The 8053-nt window shown below is 40.0% G+C and overlaps 2 non-coding genes across 2 annotated transcripts; both read right to left on the bottom strand.

Moving 5' to 3' along the window:
• Positions 1-1716: 1716 nt before the first annotated feature.
• TRNAV-AAC (transfer RNA valine (anticodon AAC)) lies at positions 1717-1789 on the bottom strand. The gene has a single exon. It is a non-coding gene; the product is annotated as a tRNA-Val (tRNA).
• A 5605-nt stretch (positions 1790-7394) lies between these two features.
• Positions 7395-7467, bottom strand: TRNAV-AAC (transfer RNA valine (anticodon AAC)). Its single transcript has one exon. It is a non-coding gene; the product is annotated as a tRNA-Val (tRNA).
• Between the last annotated feature and the right edge of the window lie 586 nt (positions 7468-8053).

Below are 8053 nucleotides of genomic sequence, written 5' to 3'. Positions count from 1 at the left end.
ACCAATACTTAGGTTAGCAACAGCATGCGTAATCTGTTGTGTTACAGGTGCTTGGAAACACTCCAGCTTCAGTTTTACCTATAGCTGGAAATGTGTATACAAAGGTAATTCTTGCCTGCATTATCACATAAGTCTCACATATTCTTAATGTAATGGTAATCATCCCGGTTGTCTATTTGGAATCCCATCCTCATATTTTGTGACTATTTCCTCAGGGTGAAACCTTCAGGGACCACTCATGCCATCGCTCAAAACTGGCAGGGAACACAAGCGCTGCATCCCATCTTCTTCCTCATCAGTCTTATATGTTAAGTAACACAACACCATAAGGATCTGTCACAAAGTCACCTGAAGCTGATGTATTACCTGATCTCTTTGGCAAAATTAGTTGATACGTTAGTCTTTCATCTGATATGTACGAAACTCAACTATAAAAATATCTCCATAAAGACTCTCCAGAGTTTGACTTTAACGTTCAGCATTTATGGGAGTCACACCTAAGTTACCCTCACCAGCTTTCATGAAGTCTACTGGAAACCGGAACAAAAACTGGAGCCTCATGATCATATCATCCGACAACTATGGTTCACTACATCCTGTAAAAGGTACACACAAAAGTCATATATCCAAACTGTATAATGACCACTACCAGATTTTCATTATGTACAAGCAGGTACAGGATACACAAAAATGATGGCAAAAGTACTCCAGATGTTCATTCTAAACCTCAACATACATCCGTTCAAACAGCCCCTCATACGGCCCTGATACACCTAAGTATATAGCAGCGTTTCCGAAACATTTTTGATTGCGACCCTGAATACAATATTTTCCCGGCCTGATGAGGGAAGGGAAGGATATATAATACACAATGTCCACTGCAATATACCAGGTGATAATTACGAAAATGAGAGAACAAGCAACTTTTATGGGATATGAGTATTATATGGACTTGAACTTGGAAAAGGCATCATATCCCCGAACAATGTCAGAAATAATCCTGACAAAGACCATATCGTTCCGTTCAAGGCAATATAAGCGTACATCATCTGACCGAGTACTACTCCAAATCAATACGTCATCATCACGTCTATAACGGGTAAGATGTTGGCAAATCTTAATTTGTTTCATATGAATAAGATCTCAACCTTCTCCAGTACGCCACTGAATCCTGGGACGTGGCATCATGGGTTTTATGTTTACTCTTGGTCGCTTGGAGTACCAATACCAGTATTACAAGTGACCGACTCAGACGTGTGTCAAGTACGTATGAACGTTTTATTAGCGTCCATTTGATTATGTCAGTATTTCCGTAATTCGTCTTACTTCATTAGTGTCTTATGTAAATATACTAATATGATAGTAATGGGTGGGTCAGGCTTAGACACTGATACCTTCCTGTGATCAGAAAACGCTAGTAGCAGAGCGTGGTTTCGATCCATCGACCTCTGGGTTATGGGCCCAGCACGCTTCCGATACACCATTCTGCTGCAGTACCTGGCAAAATGGATCAGTGTTATAATTCATGGCAATACAAGCAATAACTAGAGAAGTGTTAGCCCAACTCTAGTGACTGTTTAACTTTACTGATAAGAAAGTAGACGGGTACTGTACACCTCATAAGGCTGTTCTCTTATCTGAAATAGATTCGGTTGAATGACTCAAAAAGAAGCAAATGATTAATTGATGAAAGAACTCTTTCCATCAGCAACTTCCTGTTTCCGCCTGGGATCAAACCGGGGACCTTGTGCGTGTTAAACAAACGTGATAACCACTACACTACGGAAACTGTATTAACTTCAATGACGCATATGTTTCACTGCCATCACTAGAAAAGAGCTTACAGTGTCATTACTGAAACATTTGTTTCAATGTCATTAATGAAGCACATGTCAGAACCGAAACAGATGTTTCAATGACATAGCTTTCTCAAATGTTTCAGTGTCTTTAAGGAAAGAGATTTCTAAATATCTTTATGAGATCATCTTTCAGTCTCACTACTGAAGCAGATGTTTAAATGTCATTTTTGTAACTGCTGTCTGAGAATTGATAATGAAGCAGATGTTTTCATGGTTATTACATTTGCAGATGTTTCAGACTCATTACTGAGTCATATGTTCCAGCTTCATTACTGATTCAGAAGTTTCGGCTTCATTAGTGAACGTATGTTTGTCATTTTTTCAGAAATGATTTAGTGTTATTATTGAAGTGTAATCTTAGACTACATTACTAATGTATTTCTGAAGCATGTGTTTTTGATTTAAGACTAAAATAGACGTTTCGCAATTATACCTGAGGCAGGCGCCTCCCAGGCATTACTGAAATGTATGTTTCAGTGACATTACAGTGACGATAATTAATCCATGTGACAAAGGTTAAGTTCCAATCAACAGCAGGTCTTGTGTGCCCGGCCGAGATCAAACAAGAACCGTTGTGTATGTGTGACTTAACGATGGAGGGAAAGATGAGGACATATCAATGGTTGACTCTCTTGTTCACAAAAAGAACATTGCAATATTATAATGTAGTGGGCTGCTGAGTACTGTATGGCTTACCAGCGGTGGAACTTCGACGATAGACTGCTGCCAGGAGTAGAAATCGATGTCATGTGGTTTGATCGAGTGAGTAACGTAAGGGTAAGAGAGATGTGTGGAAATAAAAAGAGCGTGGTTGAGAGAGCAGAAGAGGGTGTTTTGAAGTGGTTTGGGCACATGGAGAGGATGAGTGAGGAAAGATTGACCAAGAGGATATATGTGTCGGAGGTGGAGGGAACAAGGAGAAGAGGGAGACCAAATTGGAGGTGGAAAGATGGAGTGAAAAAGATTTTGTGTGATCGGGGCCTGAACATGCAGGAGGGTGAAAGGAGGGCAAGGAATAGAGTGAATTGGAGCGATGTGGTATACCGGGGTTGACGCGCTGTCAGTGGATTGAATCAAGGCATGTGAAGCGTCTGGGGTAAACCATGGAAAGCTGTGTAGGTATGTATATTTGCGTGTGTGGACGTATGTATATACATGTGTATGGGGGGGGGTTGGGCCATTTCTTTCGTCTGTTTCCTTGCGCTACCTCGCAAACGCGGGAGACAGCGGCAAAGTATAAAAAAAAATATATATATATATATATATATATATATATATATATATATATATATATATATATATATATATATATATATATATATATATATATATATATATATATATATATCCCTGGGGATAGGGGAGAAAGAATACTTCCCGTGCATTTTTCTGCGTGTCGTACAAGGCGACTAAAGAGACGGGATCGGGGAGCTAGAAACCCTCCTCTCATTGTAATTTAAGTTTCTAACAGAAGGAGTCATGCGGGGAGTGCTCATTATCCTCGAAGGCTCAGATTGGGGCATCTCAATTGGGATCAGACTGGGGTGTGTCGATGAAACTAAGATGAGAAAAAAGGAGCGATAAGTAGTATGTTTGAGGAAAGGAACCTAGATGTTTTGGGTGTGAGTGAAACGAAGCTCAAGGGTAAAGGGGAAGAGTGGTTTGGGAATGTTTTGGGAGTAAAGTAAGGGGATGGTGAGAGGACAAGAGCAAAAGAAGGAGTAGGACTACTCCTGAACCAGGAGTTGTGGGAGTATGTGATAGAGTATAAGAAAGTAAATTGATATGGGTAAAACTGAAAGTGAATGAAGAGAGATGGGTGAATATTGGTGCCTATGCACCGGGGTATGATAAGAAAGGTCATGAGAGGCAAGTGTTTTGGGAGCAGCTGAGTGAGTGTCTTAATAGTTTTGATGCACGAGACCGGGTTATAGTGATGGGTGATTTGAATGCAAATGTAAGTAACGTGGCAATTGAGGGAATAATTGGTGTACCTGTGGTGTTCAGGTTTGTAAATAGAAATGGTGAAGAGCTTGTAGATTCGTATGCTGAGGAAGGATTGGTGATTGGGAAAAACTTGGTCACAAAGAGATATACATAAGTATACATATGTTAGTAGGAGAGATGGCCAGAGACCGTTATTGGATTACGGGTTAATTGATAGGCGCTTGAAAGAGAAACTTTTCGATGTTAATGTGCAGAGAGGTACAACTGGATGGATGTCTGATCATTATCTTGTGGAGGTGAAGGTAAGGATTTGTAGAGGTTTTCAGAAAAGAAGAGAGAATGTTAGGGTGAAGAGAATGAGGAGAGTAAGTGAGCTTGGGAAGGAGACTTGTGTGAGGAAGTACCAAGAAAGACTGAGTGCAGAATGGAAAAAGGCGAGAGCAAAAAACGCAAGGAGAGTTGGGGAGGAATGGGATGTATTTAGGGAAGCAGTGATGGCTTACGCAAAAAGTGCTTGTGGCATGAGAAGCGTGGGAGGTGGGCAGATTAGAAAGGGTAGTGAGTGGTGGGATGAAGAAGTAAGATTATTAGTGAAAGAGAAGAGAGAGGCATTTGGACGATTTTTGCAGGGATATAGTGCATATGACTGCGAAGTGTACAAAAGAAAGAGGCAGGATGTCAAGAGAAAGGTGCAAGAGGTGAACAAGAGGGCAAATGAGAGTTGGGGTGAGATAGTATCATTAAATTTTGGTGTGAATAGAAAGATGCTTTGGAAGAAGGCAAATAAAGTGCGTAAGACAAGAGAACAAATGGGAACATCGGTGAAGGGAGCTAATGGGGAAGATGATAAAAAGTAGTGGTGATGTGAGAAGGAGATGGAAAGATTATTTTGAGGGTTTATTAAATGTGTTAGATGATATAGTGGCAGATATATGGTGTTTTAGTCTTGGCGGTTTTCGAAGTGAGAGGGTCAGGGAAAATGATTTGGTAAACAGAGTAGTGAAAGCTTTGCGGAAGATGAAAGCCGGAAAGGCGGCAGGTTTTGATGGTATTGCAGTGGAATTCATTAAAGAAGAGGATGACTGTGTTGTTGACTGATTGTTGAGGATATTAAATGTATGTATGGCTAATGGTGAAGTGCCTGATGAGGGTGTTCGACTGAGAGGGTCAAGGCATGTACAGAGTATCAGTTTGGGAAGAACAGTGTGGTTTCAGAAGTCGTAGAGGATATGTGGATCAGGTGGTCGCTTTAAAGAATGTATGTGAGAATTATTTAGAAAACAAATGGATTTGTATGTAGTATTTATGGATTTGTGGAAGGTAATACGAGTATATGGTGTGGGAGGCAAGTTGCTAGAAACAGTGAAAAGTTTTTATCGAGGATGTAAGGCATGTGTACAAGAAGGAAGAGAGGAAAGTGATTGGTTCTCAGTGAATGTCGGTTTGCAGCAGGAGTGCGTGATGTCTCCATGGTTGTTTAATTTGTTTATGAATGGGGTTGTTAGGGAGGTGAATTCAAGAGTTTTGGAGTCTGTTGTGGATGAAGGGGCTTGGGAAGTGAGTTAGGTGTTGTTTGCTGATGATACAACGCTGGTAGCTGATTCGGGTGAGAATCTGTAGAAGTTGGTGACTGAGTTTGGTAAAGTGTGTGAAAGAAGAAGCTGAAGGTAAATATGAATAAGAGCAAGGATATTAGGTTGAAATGAGTTGAGGGACAAGTTAATTGGGAGGTAATTGCGACGTTTAAACAAATTACACAATACACTTTGTTTTACGAGTATTGAGTGGCGTGCCTCAGTGTCGCTCCCGTATGTGGATATTGGAGTTTCTGGTACATGTTCTTTATGGTACGTCAGTTAGTGAGCTCAAATCACCAATACTTAGGTTAGCAACAGCATGCGTAATCTGTTGTGTTACAGGTGCTTGGAAACACTCCAGCTTCAGTTTTACCTATAGCTGGAAATGTGTATACAAAGGTAATTCTTGCCTGCATTATCACATAAGTCTCACATATTCTTAATGTAATGGTAATCATCCCGGTTGTCTATTTGGAATCCCATCCTCATATTTTGTGACTATTTCCTCAGGGTGAAACCTTCAGGGACCACTCATGCCATCGCTCAAAACTGGCAGGGAACACAAGCGCTGCATCCCATCTTCTTCCTCATCAGTCTTATATGTTAAGTAACACAACACCATAAGGATCTGTCACAAAGTCACCTGAAGCTGATGTATTACCTGATCTCTTTGGCAAAATTAGTTGATACGTTAGTCTTTCATCTGATATGTACGAAACTCAACTATAAAAATATCTCCATAAAGACTCTCCAGAGTTTGACTTTAACGTTCAGCATTTATGGGAGTCACACCTAAGTTACCCTCACCAGCTTTCATGAAGTCTACTGGAAACCGGAACAAAAACTGGAGCCTCATGATCATATCATCCGACAACTATGGTTCACTACATCCTGTAAAAGGTACACACAAAAGTCATATATCCAAACTGTATAATGACCACTACCAGATTTTCATTATGTACAAGCAGGTACAGGATACACAAAAATGATGGCAAAAGTACTCCAGATGTTCATTCTAAACCTCAACATACATCCGTTCAAACAGCCCCTCATACGGCCCTGATACACCTAAGTATATAGCAGCGTTTCCGAAACATTTTTGATTGCGACCCTGAATACAATATTTTCCCGGCCTGATGAGGGAAGGGAAGGATATATAATACACAATGTCCACTGCAATATACCAGGTGATAATTACGAAAATGAGAGAACAAGCAACTTTTATGGGATATGAGTATTATATGGACTTGAACTTGGAAAAGGCATCATATCCCCGAACAATGTCAGAAATAATCCTGACAAAGACCATATCGTTCCGTTCAAGGCAATATAAGCGTACATCATCTGACCGAGTACTACTCCAAATCAATACGTCATCATCACGTCTATAACGGGTAAGATGTTGGCAAATCTTAATTTGTTTCATATGAATAAGATCTCAACCTTCTCCAGTACGCCACTGAATCCTGGGACGTGGCATCATGGGCTTTATGTTTACTCTTGGTCGCTTGGAGTACCAATACCAGTATTACAAGTGACCGACTCAGACGTGTGTCAAGTACGTATGAACGTTTTATTAGCGTCCATTTGATTTTGTCAGTATTTCCGTAATTCGTCTTACTTCATTAGTGTCTTATGTAAATATACTAATATGATAGTAATGGGTGGGTCAGGCTTAGACACTGATACCTTCCTGTGATCAGAAAACGCTAGTAGCAGAGCGTGGTTTCGATCCATCGACCTCTGGGTTATGGGCCCAGCACGCTTCCGATACACCATTCTGCTGCAGTACCTGGCAAAATGGATCAGTGTTATAATTCATGGCAATACAAGCAATAACTAGAGAAGTGTTAGCCCAACTCTAGTGACTGTTTAACTTTACTGATAAGAAAGTAGACGGGTACTGTACACCTCATAAGGCTGTTCTCTTATCTGAAATAGATTCGGTTGAATGACTCAAAAAGAAGCAAATGATTAATTGATGAAAGAACTCTTTCCATCAGCAACTTCCTGTTTCCGCCTGGGATCAAACCGGGGACCTTGTGCGTGTTAAACAAACGTGATAACCACTACACTACGGAAACTGTATTAACTTCAATGACGCATATGTTTCACTGCCATCACTAGAAAAGAGCTTACAGTGTCATTACTGAAACATTTGTTTCAATGTCATTAATGAAGCACATGTCAGAACCGAAACAGATGTTTCAATGACATAGCTTTCTCAAATGTTTCAGTGTCTTTAAGGAAAGAGATTTCTAAATATCTTTATGAGATCATCTTTCAGTCTCACTACTGAAGCAGATGTTTAAATGTCATTTTTGTAACTGCTGTCTGAGAATTGATAATGAAGCAGATGTTTTCATGGTTATTACATTTGCAGATGTTTCAGACTCATTACTGAGTCATATGTTCCAGCTTCATTACTGATTCAGAAGTTTCGGCTTCATTAGTGAACGTATGTTTGTCATTTTTTCAGAAATGATTTAGTGTTATTATTGAAGTGTAATCTTAGACTACATTACTAATGTATTTCTGAAGCATGTGTTTTTGATTTAAGACTAAAATAGACGTTTCGCAGTTATACCTGAGGCAGGCGCCTCCCAGGCATTACTGAAATGTATGTTTCAGTGACATTACAGTGACGATAATTAATCCATGTGACAAAGG

Source organism: Panulirus ornatus, chromosome 9 (assembly GCF_036320965.1).
Source record: "Panulirus ornatus isolate Po-2019 chromosome 9, ASM3632096v1, whole genome shotgun sequence".
Lineage (NCBI taxonomy): Eukaryota > Metazoa > Arthropoda > Malacostraca > Decapoda > Palinuridae > Panulirus > Panulirus ornatus.
Note: the sequence above shows the minus strand (reverse complement) of the source record. Positions and strands in the feature narration are given on the sequence as shown.